Below are 16,643 nucleotides of genomic sequence, written 5' to 3'. Positions count from 1 at the left end.
TGCCCCCTCCTATCCCTGCCCCTACCCCTGCCCCTACTCCTGGCCACCTCCCCGTGCAGGCTGCCCCGACGCGGTCTGCCCAGCGTGTGCAGGTCCCCCCCTGGAGGAGCGCTCGCAGGGGCCGCCCGTCGCAGTAACTGCCCCCGTTCCCTGTCCCAGTTGAAGGTCTCCCCCCGCGCCTTGTAAATAAAAAGTTTTCTATTTTTCAGTTCATTCTTGTGTTGGTTCTTGTGTTACTCTAGTAACTGTAAGAAATGATTTGAGATGCCAATTAGGCACTTAAATTTAACAGAGTTACAAACTGTGGACAACAAATTCTTTACTCTATCACCGGGGGGGCCCTTTGTAAGTGGTCATTGGTTTGTGGCACATAAAGAAATACTGAGACTTTTCAGTAAAATGTAAACCACAAACTATATTTACATAGCTAACAAACAAGCAAGAACGGTTAAAAGATGCACACTACAGATTATTAAACATAGTCTAGGCGCAGGGAGGACAATTGGGTAGTGTTGCTGGCCACTCAATCCTTTGGTCCTTCTGGGCCTCCGGAGAGGAACAGCCAGGAGATCCCTCGAAGACGACTGGAATCAGGTACGCTGACTTGAGCCTTCTGCACGAACACCGAATCCTCTTGGCTGTTCTTCGGGACAGGTGATGGTGGCCTAAACCCTAGCCTAAACTAAAAAGAAAAACCCTAGCTATGCCCGACGCACCCGACGAACAGTCACAATGACGGCCGATGTGCTTTGACCCGATGCTTTACAATTGGGGGGGAAGCGAAGGGGAGGGGGTTGGGGATGGGAGGGAGTAGTCTGGGGAGACCCAGGCGACCCTACTACGGGGCTTGGGCAAACATGTCCACCAGGGCCCCTCTGATGCGCACCGCATCCTGGCACGCCTGGCGGACGGCAGCTGTGTCGGGCTGTTCCAACATCTGTGCCTCGGCTGCCATCCATGCAGGGAGGAAGGCCTCCCCACTGCGCTCCACAATGTTGTGGAGCACGCAGCACGCGGCCAGTACCTCCATTGCATTCTGCTCACCCATCTTGAGACGGGTGAGCAGACAACGGAAGCGGGCTTTTAAACGTCCAAAGGCCAGCTCCACTGGGTTTCGGGCCCGGTTGAGGCGGTCGTTGAACTGGGCCCGGTTCTGGTCCAGCTGCCCCGTGTAGGGCCGCATGAGCCAGGGCATCAGGGGGTAGGCCGTGTCCCAGACGACGCAGATGGGCATAGGCACATCCCCAACAGTCAAGTCCCGCCGGGGGAAGTAGGTGCTCGCCTCCAACCTGCGAAACAGTCCAGAGTTCCGGAGGATGCGGGCATCGTGTGCCCGACCGGACCAGCCCCCATAAATGTCCACGAAGCGGCCCCGGTGGTCCACGAGAGCCTGCAGAATGATGGAGCAGTACCCCTTGCGGGTCATGAAATGGCCAGCTCGATGCTCTGGGGCCCGGATGGGGATGTGGGTGGCGTCCAGGGCTCCCCCGCAGTTGGGGAACCCGAGGTCAGCGAAGCCGGCCATGGTATCATCCACGTCGCGCAGGCGGATGCCTCGCAGGAGTAGGACGTCATTGATGAATTATTGACCTGGGCCCCTAGGCCTCACTGCCCTGCTAGAAGGAATGGATTTCCTTAGTCTGGCCATTGAGCCTTATTGCCCTGTAAGCAGGGAGTGATTGACTGATACCACCCCCTAAGCCTTATTGCCCATTTGATAAGGGTGAATTTTTGGATTCTGGCCTCTAGGCCTATCACCTTGCTGATAAGTGCAAGTGTATGAACTTGGCCTGAGAGAGACAGATGTAAGGTATGCATGTTCTACCCTTATTCTCGACGAAAGGCAGAAGCACTCAACGTTACCTCCCCACCCTTTCTGAAGTTGTCTTCCCCCATTTTAAAAACTGACCATGTTAATCAAGGCCTAACAAAGTCGTCTCTTGTCCAGAGGCCAGTATCTCTAACTGTATCAGTGCTACTTCAGACTGTATTGCAGGTTAGACTGTTTAATATGCTTTTGATTGCTCTCCATTGAACTCTTCCAAAACAATTATTTCTTCCTTAATATATATGAACACTACTGGATAAAGTACTAGAGGGGAAAGGGAAGTCTACATTTTTCTCTTGATTTATAATGTATTGCTCCAGTATTTATGCCTTTTAGAACCTTGTTTGCTCCTTCAACTTTATCTGCCTTTGCTAAAACTCTTATATGGCTTGAGGGCTGTGTGTTGGACAATAATTATATGAACTTTTTTCCTTATCAGCATGCTGCAAACTGTTTATTTCAGCTGATATTTATCCCTCTTTGTTCTTTGCCTCCAGGTTTATTATTTCTCCATACTGAGCCATTTGCCCAGTTAGAAATATGATCTTTTTGTTTGTCTGAATGGTTCCTCATTAGCCTGTGTGGGTGGGAATGTGCAATATTCCTTTGCGTCTATAAATCAATCAGACTGCTCATACAACTATGATGTGGTTGGAAAAAATTGACAAAAATGCATATGAGCATAAACATGGTAAGTACATTTATATAGTTCAAAATCTGGCTTGTGTGTGTGGCAGGCAGAGAACTGCATATATTGATCCATCAACCGTCTATATGTACCAGGCCAGATTCTCAGCTGATGTGAAGCCCTGCTGATTAACAGCAGCTGAGAATCTGGACTGTTCTTGGATAAATCCTTGTTGACAAATGATGGCTAACATGTTATCAGATGTATTTCTAAACATAGCTGCTCCATTGGGTGGCAGTACCATGGTAACAAAGAAGACATGAGGCAATATCTGGTTTCCAACGAGACACTGCAATATGACTCTGGAATGGTGATGAACAGCTGAAATAGCTGCTTTCTTGGCAACTGTTTGTTGGACCAATATGGTTACATGTTGCCTAGCACTGTTGGTACATGCTCTCCAATGCTAACCTTGGTACTATACTTTCTCTTTCAGGAAAAAAAGAAGGTAGTTAGAAATGGTTCCACCTTGCATCAGTCTTTGATAAGCTTTTAATGAAGATTAGATATTTACTCCCTTTTAGCATTGTTCTCTATGGAAAGATGAGATCCTCTGCCCTTAATGGCACTAGTACTGCCTGCAAGCAGCAGATTGCTCTCCAGGTTCATTCTTGCTGCTTCCTCGCATACCCTACGTCTCAGATTTTGCAGGCTCCTGTTCATGTTCTGACCCCGTAGTTTCCTATTTAACTGGATCATTTACTTTTTAAAATTCAACACAGTGGGCCTGAGTCAGATCTCATTTACACTTGTGTGAATTGATTTATTTCTGAGGAGTCTGGTTTCTACCAGTGTGAGATGGGAATCAGGCATACTCATGAGAATACTTGTATGTTCATTTTAATTTCATCTTCTTATCCTAATATAAGTTTAACCAAAATCAAGAAGAGAAGGAGCACTCAGAGTTGATTAGAATTCATTTTTAATTAGGCTCCCTTTTTATGTTTTTAAAAATGATTTTCGTTAACTGTTTGGTGCTTACACTTTAGGTTAAGGTTCCATTTATATGGGTTAATAAATTGATTGCTATAGGTCATTATAGATTTCAACAGATTAGTAAATTGCTTGTAACAGTCCATTCATGTACTTACAGCCATCTATAATGCATATTATTCATATCTGTAACATGTTTGTAACATCCATTAATTTTTTATTAACCCTTTATAAATAGCACCTTTATATAAAGTTAAGTCTAAAATATGGATGGACTTGTGCTGAGCCCCTGGGACTAAGTGAAATCCATGAACTGATACAAATGTAATACCAATGTAGAAGAATGTGCAAATAGCATTACCGTCCTATCTTCCAATCAGAGATATTTAGTGCTGGTTCCTCAAAGAAATATGGAACCATGCAATAGGGAAAGATGCTCCTTAGATGAGTCTCAAATATTCTTGCTTTTCACAGAGGCTAGGTTGAGACGGCGACATTTTTGCAGGAAAAGCTACTAAAAATGCACTCCATATTTTGCGTAGCTTTTTCCACTTTTTTCCCCCCGGAAGAGGCTTTTCTGCCATTTGGCCCTGTTTAAACGGGGCCAAATGGTGGAAAAGCTTCCTCTTTTGGTGGAGCCCTTATGCCTCATGAAACAAGGTATACAGGGCTCCCCAAAAGAGCGTGAAAAAAGCAGAAGAGCAAACGCGTTCCTTGGACGCAGCGGGGTTTTTGAAGGATACCTCTGGTATCCCGCAAAAGCCCCATAGTCTAGACACAGCTAGAATGTTGACACTTAAAAAAAAATTGCAGAATATGTGTGTGTGGGGGGGAGGTGGGGAAAGCCTCAACGTTACTGAATGTTCTCGTATAGTCACAGACCAGAAAAAAGTCTGACCTGCGCTACTTCAAAAAATCCCCATTTTTTTTCTTGTTTTTGTTTCCTTCTCCTGCAAATTCTTAACCCATCATAGCATCTTAATGATTTCATCTTCCATGTAGGGAAATAAATCACCGCTTTTCTATAGAATAAGTGTGCTGCTCAGAAAGCATCCCCAGGAAGAGTGGGTTACAAACTTTTCTAGAGGAACAAAGACCACTCTTTTGGGTAGTGTGCTTGGAGAAGTGCCCTATAGTAATAGCACCGTGTCTTACAACAAACAACACTTCAACTTTCTTTCCCTTAGTGAGAACTGCCACCTGCTTTCTTAATCTCTGGGCTGTGAAAAAGATGCTCAGCTAGTTACCTACTAATGTGTTTATTCTGGGTCAGGCCTGCCAATGAGGGGAGATAAAGGGGTAACTTATCCAGGGCCTGATGATTCATAATAGCCTGGGGCTAGCTGTGGTAGCAGCAGCTAGACTTATTAAGCCTTATAAATGGTTGCTGGAGCCCCGGCTGGCGCACTCTAGATAGTGCGGAAGAGCTGGCGGTGGGAGGTTAGCCCTCAGCCCCTCCTCTTCTGCCCAAGGATCTGTCCATTCCAGGAGCACAGAGCCTCACCCCCCCACATACCTTGTTCAGGGACCTGACAATTCTATTGGCCCCCCCTTTTTTGGGCTCCTTGCACTGGCCAAACTACTGGTTAACTCAGATGGAAACTGTCTAGAAGGAGACTGAACAGCTTCAGAATTGCCTATCGAACTCTGTGGTCTCTTTCTAACCAATCCAGTCACAACAGTGCTGCGATCTCCCACTGTGACACCCAATGTGTCAAAAGCCTTTGACAAGGTCCCTCACCAAAGGCTCTTGTGTAAATTACATTGCCATGGGATAAGAGGGAAGGTCCTTTCTTGGATTGAGAACTGGTTAAAAGACAGGAAACAAAGGGTAGGAATAAATGGTAAAGTTTCAGAATGGAGAGGGGTAAGTAGTGGTGTCCTCCAAGGGTCAGTCCTAGGACCAATCTTGTTCAACTTATTCATAAATGATCTGGAGAAAGGGGTAAGCAGTGAGGTGGTAAAGTTTGCAGATGATACCAAACTGTTTAGGATAGTCAAGACAGAAGCAGACTGTGAGGGACTCCAAAAAGATCTCACCAAACTGAATGATTGGGCAACAAAATGGCAAATGAAATTTAATGTGGATAAGTGTAAAGTAATGCACATCGGGAAAAATAACCCCAACTATATGTACAGTATGATGGGGGCTAATTTGGCTACGACAAATCAGGAAAGAGATCTTGGAGTTATCGTGGACAGTTCTCTGAAAACTTCCATGCAGTGTGCAGCGGCGGTCAAAAAGGCAAATAGGATGCTAGGAATTATTAAGAAAGGGATAGAAAATAAGACCCAGAATAGAAAAGACCCAGAATATCTTACTGCCTCTGTATAAAACTATGGTACGCCCACATCTTGAATACTGTGTACAGATGTGGTCTCCTCACCTCAAAAAAGATATTTTGGCCTTGGAAAGGGTTCAGAAAAGGGCAACTAAAATGATTAGGGGTTTGGAACGGGTCCCATATGAGGAGAGGTTAAAGCAACTAGGACTTTTCAGTTTAGAAAAGAGGAGACTGAGGGGGGATATGATAGAGGTATATAAAATCATGAGTGGTATGGAGAGGGCCGATAAAGTTATTTATTAGTTCCCTAAATAGAAGAACTAGAGGACACCAAATGAAATTAATGGGTAGCAGGTTTAAAACTAATAAAAGAACATTCTTCTTCACACAGCATGTAGTCAACCTGTGGAACTTCTTCACACAGCATGTAATCAACCTGTGGAACTCCTTGCCAGAGGAGGCTGTGAAGGCTAGAACTATAATAGAGTTTAAAGAGAATCTAGATAATTTCATGGAGGTTAGGTCCGTAAAAGGCTATTAGCCAGGGATAAAATGGTGTTCTTGGCCTCTGTTTGTCAGAGGCTGGAGAAGGATGGCAGGAGACAAATCGTTTGATCATTGTCTTCGGTCCACCCTCTCTGGGGCACCTGTCGGCAGACAGGATACTAGGCTAGATGGACCTTTGGTGTGACCCAGTACGGCTGTTCTTATCTTGTATGGCTTTGAGTTGAGAGCTCAAATGTTGGAACCATCAGGTCAATCAAAGTCAGCTCCTTTCAAGGAGTTGAATAACCGCTCACCCATTCGCAATACTCGCAGAACCCTTTCTGAAGCTTTTATTTTCAGGGCACAGAATTAAGGGAAGTCACTTCCAGTGGAGATGCCAGTCAGGTTCTCACTGGGAGTAAGAAAGTAGAACTGTGGTAGGACAGATTCCATATTTCTGTTTGTATTTGTCAGTGTGGGGGTGATCCAGGGAGATACAGGTGAAAGATAAACTCCTTCCAGTGCGTTTCCAATCTCACTCTAAAAAGAAAAAAAAAGCAGGTGACAAAAACCCAAATTTTATGGACAAAATGTTTGCCAAAAAGGTGTGGTGGTGTGGGGAAATGTTCAGAATATGTACAAAAAAATTGAGGAATGAGGCCATGACACTTGGGTGTTGAATCCAGACCACCACATGCCCTGGGTGCCTTGTGCGTGATGCTGTGACTCTCTGCTGGACACCAACTGTTAGCTTACAAGCTTGCAGGCCACATCCTGACTTTGACTGCCCAGTTAATTTTTTCAGAGTGACCCCAGAATCCTCCCAGTCATTTCTCCAGTCATCTGCCATGTGGTGTTGAGCCACTTTGCTGAACACTTAGGCTATGTCTACATTACAAAGTTTTTGCGCAAAAACCAGCAGCGTGTTCACACCTCAAGCATGTTTTTGTGCCAAAAAAATACAGGAAATCAACAGGACAGAGGGCTTTTGCCAGTAGTTATTCTTCTCCCCAGGAGGAATAACTCCTTTTTGCATTATAGCTCTTGTGCAAAAAGGCAAGTGTGGATGCTCCACAGGGGTTTCTTGTGCAAAAAGAAAAAGCACAGGTGCTCTGATGGCCATTCTGTGACTGGCCTTCAGAACTTTCTTGTGGAAGAGTGCCCATGCAGTGTGGATGTACTCTTGTGCAAAAGCACATTGCTTTTGAGGTATGGATGTGCTTTTGCACAAGAAGATTTTGTGAAAGATCTCTTCTACAAAAAGCTTCTTGAGCAAAAACCCTGCAGTGCAGACACAGCCTTATAGACCTTGTTTGCTGCTCTTGTTAAAGAGAGAGTTAAACTAAGGAACTGCTGTTTATTGAGGTTTGACAGACACAATTTACTTCAACCACAGCATTGTGTTGGTTTATATAAAACAAGTTTATTAAATAAAAAGTCCTACTTTTTAAGTGATACTATGTGTGAAGAGTAAGTTACCAACAAACCAAAATAAAAATGTTCTTCCAAAGCCTAAAATTAACTTCAGGAAGTTAGTCTTTTACCTAAGCAGGCTTTTCACCTGTATTCAGGTGCCAGAGATTTCAAATCCATTTGCTTAAAGGACCCACTTCTCTGAGATATACAAGAACTCTAGTCTCTTGTATCTTGCCAGTGATGAGAAAACTATGGGGGTTTTCTTCCCTTTCTTTTCATAGTCCAGTAAACATTTGAAATGTGTGCTCTGAAAAGCAGGCCCAGACAAAGCTTCTCTCCCGCTTGCTAAATACATTTTAAGAGCTTGTTTGCAGCACGCATTTCTGCAGTCCTTTGTGGGCTTCCTGTACATACAGCAAACAAGCGTATTACTGATCAGTGTTGTATTACATGCTGCCTTTTGGGTATATATCATAATGGTGTGTTGAGGTATAGTGACTGCGTCAGGCCTGATAAGAGCTGCTGACACACAGTAGTGAACCATCACAGGCCTGTGTGACACATTTTAGCTCTCATGGGAAGCTACCACTCTGTGAAAATTGTCAGATTAATAATGGTAACCTTATTTGTCAGTACAGGTTGTATCACTGTGGTCTAGCACCCTCCGTACCTTACCAGTCCCAAACCAGAGAATCCCCTGGAATAGTGGAGGTCAATGCTAGCCCCTCTGTTGCTGCTGGCTGTGGGGGGGTCCAATTGACCAATGGGAGCACACTGAGCCACTCAGCTGCTGGGCTGCACTTCTGTCCCCCACCATTGGTTGCAGGGCTCTGTTCCTGGGCCCTAGCTGTGGGGCTCTACTGCCTTTCTGCTGCTTCTCCCAAGTGCCCACAGTCACCACTCCTCCCTCGCCCTTCTTGAGCTTGAGTGCTGCAAATAGGTTCTCTGCAGCACTTTGGAAGCTCTGGGAGGACAGAAGCGGAGTTGAACACAGCAGCCGGCTTTTCCCGTGAGTATTACAGTCTGGGAGCACCCACAGGGAGAACAGATGTTGCTGGACTCGGGAAGTACGGACTATCAAGGTCCAATCTGTATCGTGTTTCTGAAATTAATGTGCGTGGCACCAGCTATTGCACTTGGTGTCAGATGTGTGCCATCCCCTATCCCACAACTCATGGTTCTTATGCTGTTGACTCCATCAGTACTAGATACTCATTTAAGATGAGTCCATTCAAAGTAGTTTGTTTCTGCTGGTGTGGCATGGCTACTGCAAGATTATGTAGGGATTAAAAACCATATGATTTGCGCAGAAGCATTTAAAAAAATTGAACCAAGATCAGGAACCCCATTGGTGCTATATGCCTTACAAATAGCCAGGACAGCTCAGTTGCTTTTTACAGGTTGGTTAATGATGCATGTATGAACAAAAGGAAATGCAGTGTTACAATGCGGGGGAGAGGGAGGGCGAAAGGGGGGAGCACACAAAGAATGGAAAGTGATAGGACTTAGATAGCTATAATAGATGCATCTGCTGGATGTACCCAGTGGTGTTCTAGCTCAGTGTTCCCCAAAGAGGGCCACAGAGAGCAGCTAATGGGACACTCTGCTTTTTGTTCAACAGCTCCACAGACATGGAACCTCGCGTCCCCCATTGGTCGTGGTTTGCAGGCTGTGGGAAGCAGTGTGACCCAGGCCACTGCTTCCCGTGGCTGATGTGGGATGCAAATGGTGAACTGCAACCAGTGGGAGCTGCAAGGTTCCATGGCTGCAGAGCCGTTTAAGTAAACAAACTGGAGTGGCCCATTAGCAGCTTTCTCAAAGTAGGCCCTTGGTTCTAGCTGTACTGGGCCCAGGATATTAGAGAAGGTGGGTAAAGTAATATCGTTTATTGAACCAGCTTCTGTTGGTGAGAGAGACGAGGTTTTTGTTCTCCCCAACAAAAGTTGTTCCAAGTCAACATTTTATCTCACACTTCCTTTCTTCAGTTAATATTAAACTAATGACAGAAGCTTTCACTGGCATAGTTACTTTCCCCACCACAAACACCATTATAAAAATACTTTGTTTTTTTTCCTGCTTCATGTTAAATAACAGTTTTTAAAAACTTGGAAATAATGACTTCATGTTCTGGATGGGCAATATAGATTATATGTCTAATTTCATCAGCTTGCTTAGAGATGTCTGTGATAATTACAGTGGGAAATTCAATTTCTTAGCCTAGATTCAGAGAGGATTATACTGCCAAGTTCACAATGGGACTCTGGCTGTCATTACAGAAATAAAAGAACATTTGATCTACCTGCTGGGACTATTTTATGTAGGCCTGAAGCTAACAGTTTGTTTTTTTTATTTTACTTTTGTGACACAGCCAAGATAAATGCTGTAATGTTTTGACTTCTTAAAAAAATGTATATTTGGGGAAAATCTAAATCTTTTCCTTTAACCAAAGCAACGGAGCAGCACCAATAAGTATAAATAAAAAGTGGCAAGCTATGGAGTGAGTGAGTGTGTGTGTGTGTGTGTGTGTTTTTGACAGCTATATATATTTGCATGTTAGCACTTGTCAGATTTTTTTTCCCCTCCTGCTTTCCTGCCTTTTTTCTTTTTGGGCCAGATTCTGAGATCTTTCTTCATGTTGAGAAACTCTTGATGCTATGAGAGATTCCATTAACTTAAATGGGGTAAGGAACTCAGCTTGACCAAGGCTGGGGAAATTCTGACTTCTTTGCTCTCAGCAAATACTTAACTTGGCAAATAAATCCCGTTGGTTTCAAGGGGAAAACTTACTGTGAAAGAGGCTGACAGTATCTTGGTGTATGGTAGGCAAAGTCAAGGCATTTGTAAACTGTTAAAAATGAAAAGTGTGAAGACCTCCATTTGTGATAATTGTACAAAATGACTAGTGTCTCCAAATGGGCATTGATTGGTGTTTTAAAGTGCCTTGTTTTGTCAGCAGCTTTTATTCTAGCCTCGCTCCTATTTTTCCATGTGGATTTTCCTTAGTTTGTGCAAAGATCTTCTTGCCAAACCTTCAGTAATGCTACCCCAGTCGCCTGTGTTAACAGTGAGAATCAAACTGTAATTTCTGAGAGCATTAATCACAAGAGTAAACTATTCAAACTGGTGGGTATGTAGGATTAACTCAACAGGCTCAGCTAATATCAATTCCTTTCTGTTGCTTTGAAAATATTATTAATTTCACTTTTTTCTGATTAAAGTTGCACCTGTGAGACCCCTATGTCCTTTGGCCCTTGGCCTACATTTTCAAAAGTTGCTGTATTGTTGAGCTCCTAACTCTTTGGGTGCTTAATTTGAAATACTGTAATGGGGAATGGTTTATGGAAACAGCCCTGCACTTACATAACCCACACACCTACCGGGTGTGGTTCACAGTCCCATGTAGTGGCACTGAGGCCACTTACAGAGGAAGAATGAGTCTGTTCTACAGCCTTAGGTGAGAGCCTGATGGCTTTTAGCACAAGTGGTAGGAGCTTATGCAGTAAGATACAGAGGTTCCAGTTTTGGCTCTGCTTGCTAGTGTTACATTTACCCTTGGAGAGGCCAGGGCTGGTTGGATGATAGTTTTCTGCACACCTGTTTGCAAACCCTTGTCTCACTCCAGGCCTTTCACTCTGAATTACAGATGAAGGGAGTAAAGCAAAAGTAAAGCTGCAGGAAAGCCTTTAGATGCCCTTAATAGGTAAGGCATTGTTATAAAACCCTAATGTAAGGCAGAATAATGATAGGCTTTGAAATGTAGGGTATTTAGGTTAATATGACCCATCTGTGATAAATAAGGAAACATTGCAACTTTCCCTCTTTACATGTTAAAATGCTTCCCTGATGTTATCTTTCTTGGTCACACTTACACTGTTTCCCCTTATAAGAGCTTAAAAGGGGTTAATAAATGATTGATTGGGGTTAGTAAATGGTTAATATAATAGACGTGTTAAGCATGTTATGAACTTGAATGTGGTGTGTTCATAAACACAGAAGAAGATGTTACGCCGCTCTCTAAGCCATGGTTATAAGCAATTAGTTGGATGCTACAACAATCTGTAACCTAAGGTAAATTTTGGAATTCTGAGCCTTGGAGTTGCTTTCCACTACCTACACCTTTTCTTGGATTTACTAATGCCACCTGGGATTCTATTCCCTCATTGTGGGTGCATTTTATTGTCAAAATGAGCAAAGGAAAACATTCATATTTTGTTGAGAATTATTAGGAATGGGATGGAAAATGCAGCCAACTCTGGGGTAAGATGCAACAATGATTTAACAACACACAATAATAACCAAATATTGAGAACAGAAAGTGAAGAAGAAGATATCTAATTGCAGCTGAAGGCGATTTAGATAAACAGATGGTAATTTCTTCAGCTGGAATATGTTCAGAACATAAGAGGTTAATTCCTTTACTCCTCCAGTAATTGCCAGGGAAAGTCTCATGACCACAGATTGTCAAGACCTCAGTTTTACAGATATATATACACAGAGTGCAAAAGTAATTTAATTCAGGAACTGCAATTAAGGAAACAATTATACATTGCATATCTTGAGCTCATCTTCAGGTCATCTTGCTGTTATCCCTTTTTGATCACATTATGAATTCAAAATATGAAATTTGACTAAATTTTATGGAAGAGTCAAGCTTGCTTTTGCAAGAGAATGTAGTAGAATGATCTCAAGGACAAGTAAAAACTTTTGAAAGTGACTGTAAGTGGACCTATCAATTCAGAAATGTTCTGCGGGCCCTCATCAATAAAAAAATTATATTATCAAATACAACCTGGAGAGGGCTACTATAAGGTGGATGCATAACTGGCTGGATAGCCATTTTCAGAGAGTAGTTATGAACAGTTCACAGTTATGCTGGAAGGGCATAACACGTGGGGTTCTGCAGGGGTCTGTTTTGGGACCGGTTCTGTTCAATATCTTCAACAATTTAGATGATAGCCTAGAGAATATGCTTATTAAGTTTGCTTGAGACCAAGCTGGGAGGGGTTGCAACTGCTTTGGAGGATAGGGTCATAATTCAAAATGATCTGGACAAACTGGAGAAATGGTCTGAGGTAAACAAGATGAAGTTTAATAAGGAAAAATGCAAAGTACTCCACTTAGGAAGGAACAATCCATTTCACACATAGAGAATGGGAAGTGACTGTCTAGGAAGGAGTACTGTAGAAAGGGATATAGGGTCGTAGTGGACCACAAGCTAAATATGAGTCAGTGTGATACGGTTGCAAAAAACACCAAACATGATTCTGGGATGCATTAACAGCAGTGTTGTGAGCAAGACACTAGAGTTATTCTTCCGCTCTACTCCACTCTGCGCTAATTAGGCCTCAACTGGAGTATTGTGTCCGGTTCTGGACACCACATTTCAAGAAAGAGGTGGAGAAACTGGAGAAGGTACAGAGAAGAGCAACAAGAATGATTAAAGGTCTAGAGAACATGACCTATGAAGCAAGGCTGAAGGAACTGGTCTTTAGTTTGGAAAAGACAAGACTGAGAGGGGACATGATAGCAGTTTTCAGGTATCTAACAGGGTGTCACGAGGAAGAGGGAGAAAAATTGTTCTCCTTGGCCTCTGATGATAGGACAAGAAGCAATGGACTTAAACTGCAGCAAGGGAGGTTTAGGTTGGACATTAGGAAAAAGTTCCTAACTGTCAGGGTGGTCATACACTGGAATAAATTGCCCAAGGAGGTTGTGGAATCCCCATCTCTGGAGATATTTAAGAGTAGGTTAGATAAATGTCTAGCAGGGATGGTCTAGACAGTATTTGGTCCTGCCATGAGGGCAGGGGACTGGACTCGATGACCTCTCGAGGTCCCTTCTAGTCCTAGTATTCTATGATTCTATGATTCTGTAAGTAGTAAACAGTCATTGAACAGGTAGCAAAGACAAAAGATTCAAAGGGGGGAAAAATAACCTAGCTGGGAGTATCCTTCCATCCAGAATCTTAGGCTGCTGTTTCTCAGCTGAAATTGTTTTAAAAAAGGGAATAAAACTATAAAAAGTGGAGGGAAGAGTTCTGATCTAAAGATTTGGTCTGTAAGACTGCTGAGAGAGAAACTGAGAGTTTTGCATTGCTTTGAACCAAATAAAGATTAAGTGAGGCACCAGTGTGTTATCTTTATTTTTTTTCTTATAATGATTTCTGACTGTTATGCCTCACTACTTGTACTCGCTCAAAATCTATTCTTTGTAGTTAATGAACTTGTTTTGCTGTCTTATCCAACCCACTGTGTTTAAGTAAAAGTGTCTGAGTAACTATTTGGGCTAAGAAGTTGGGTGCCTATTGTTCCCTTAAAGTGGGAACATTTAACATATTTGTACTATCCAGGAGAGGGTTGGGTTTGAGTCACCCTGTAGTATAATCAAGGTTGTTAAGAGCTGAGATGTGGCTGGCTAGTACACACAGCCACACACCAGCCTCCCACGGCCCAGTAATATGGGGAGAACCTTGGCTCCAAGCCCCCAAGAAGGTTAGGGCCTCACGCAGAAGGGGTGAGGCTAAAGGGCAGCCAGCCCTTAGCACTGCCTGGCCTGCTCCCCATCAGGGGCTCCTGCAGTGATTTAAAGGGCCCATAACCATGGGACAATTCTCTGTTTCCCTGCTCCCCCCCAGTTGGTAGCCCTGCGCACATGTAGCTAAGTGACTCATATATCGGGGACTTATTGTGAGCAGGTAGGAGGCTACAGCAACAAGGCACTGTGAAGGCACCACAGGTGACAGCGCAGGAGTAACACAGCTAACCATTAGTCTGGATTGTATCCTGGTATGTCACACCCAATAATGAGTTAATATTTGAAAACACATTGAAAAAAATTTAATACAGGCAGTCCCTGAGTTACGCGGATCCGACTTATGTCGGATCCGCACTTACGAACGGGGCTTTCTCTCCCCGGAGCTCGCAGGCAGCGGGACTGCCCAGAGTTGAGCGGTCCCGCCACCTCGACCTCCGGGGCGAGAAAAGCTGCTCCGGGTGCCCCCGGTCTGCTGGGGACCGTCTCCAGCAGACCAGGGACACCTGGAGCAAAGCTGGGGAGGCGGAGGGGTCCCGCGCCTCTGAGGCTTTGCTCTGGCAAAGCTGGGGAGGCACGGGATTCCGCCGCCGCTGCGGCTTTGCTCCCGGTGTCCCTGGTGTGCTGGAGACAGTCCCCAGCAGACCAGAGGCACCGGGAGCAAGCCGGGGAGGCGGAGGGGTCCCGCGCCTCTGAGGCTTTGCCAGAGCAAAGCCTCAGATGTGCGGCACCCCGCCGCCGCTGCGGCTTTGCTCCCCATGTCCCTGGTCTGCTGGGGGGGAGGGAGGGGGCGCAGCTAGTGCGCGCCCCCCCCAGCAGACCAGGATTTTGTTGTGGACCCTGGGGTAGAGCAGCTGGGGTGCTGCCGGGTTGGTCCTGCAGGGACCTACCTGGCAGCCCAGCTGTTCTGTCCCAGGCTCGAGATTCAGCCGCTGTTGAAACTGATCAGTGGCTGATTCCAGGAAGCTGGGGGCAGAGCAATTCTGCCTCCAGCTTCCTGTAGTCAGCCCCTGGTCAGTTTCAGCAGCAGCGGCTGAATCTGGAGCCAGTTCCAACTTACATACAAATTCAATTTAAGAACAAACCTATAGTCCCTATCTTGTACGTAACCCGGGGACTGCCTGTACTTATGTCAGTGATAAGTTTTTATTTGTCGTATTGCATTTTCCACATCTGGTTCCTGCTAGAACTAGTGCTATGTTGTCCTAATCTGTTGTGCATTTCAAGCAAACTTGTTTGCTCCTTGAACTGTGCTGCATGAATTACATCTGAAGCAGAGCAATTTTATATAAAAAAAAAATCTCCCTGCAGTGCTCTAACTTCTACAAAGGCAAAATACTTATCATTGAGTTTCTTCAGGATACTCTTTAGTGGCAATATTTTTTCTCCATCCAAAACTGTCAACACGAAATAACTCCTGTTGCTTTTATAGTCATAGCGCAGTCATTGAAGACTTATTTATCATGGCTTCCCTTTGCTCTCTCATCCCTCAGTTTGTTTTTGTAGCTGTATATTGAAACTGGCTAACTTTTTTTCAGACAATTAATTTAGTTTTTGTGTGTGTTCCTTTTGTAAAATCATCTCTTTTTTAGAAAGGGGGTACTTAAAGTGAGTGGAATCCATGTAACTTACAGTAATAGTTAAGTTTTTAAGTGACTTAGGTACTTAAATTTTTTCCAGTTACAACTTAGTGTGGGCGTTTCAAGAGGTCACACATTATTTAAGATTACAAATCCTGTTAATATAAGAATTTACCCATGGTTTAAAATTAAACAGTATATTAGATTCACTATAATGTAGTCGGACACATTCTGTTGCCCTTATTCTCATTGAATAGGCTCTTATTCTCAATAAACAAGGTCTTAATCTGTGGCTACGGTCACTGATTTCAGCGGGATTACTCAGAGTAAGGTGATACTTGCCATGAAGTCCTCTGATCACAAGACAGGTGTGATTGGAAGGTGTGGCCGTAGAAGCTGGAGTGCGCTGCTTCATTGATGTGACTTTATAGTGACCTGCGGAAACCAACTTTTGGGATGAGAAAGCTTCAGTTTCCTGTCCTTGACTTCTCCTTAGATTGTTAGCTGTGGTTGTGAGTGATCCGGACACTGTCCTTTTTCAGAAACTCCTTTACAATTGTTGTAACATCTGAAAGACACAGGTGCTTTACATCTCTTTGATCCAGTTGTCTTACAAGGGCCAGCTTTCTCTAGGCCAGATCATCAGCGGCTATAGGTTGACATTGCTCCACAAAGTCAGGAGAGTGACATTCATTGACAGGAGCTAAGTATCTGAGTCTGTGTTCAGCTGGGTAGAGGATCAAAACTTGATCCAATTTTGCTACATTATACCTGTTTTCTCAATGGCAACCATCAACATTTGAGAGGCATCCACTCCCACTTTTGTGGCTCAAATCTTCAATATCAGTTCTAGGATGGGCACAAAAATGGAAGATTTCTGGGTCCCCCCCCCATTC

Source organism: Pelodiscus sinensis, chromosome 11, assembly GCF_052426305.1.
Source record: "Pelodiscus sinensis isolate ZL-2025 chromosome 11, ASM5242630v1, whole genome shotgun sequence".
In the NCBI taxonomy this organism is placed as follows: domain Eukaryota; kingdom Metazoa; phylum Chordata; order Testudines; family Trionychidae; genus Pelodiscus; species Pelodiscus sinensis.
Note: the sequence above shows the minus strand (reverse complement) of the source record.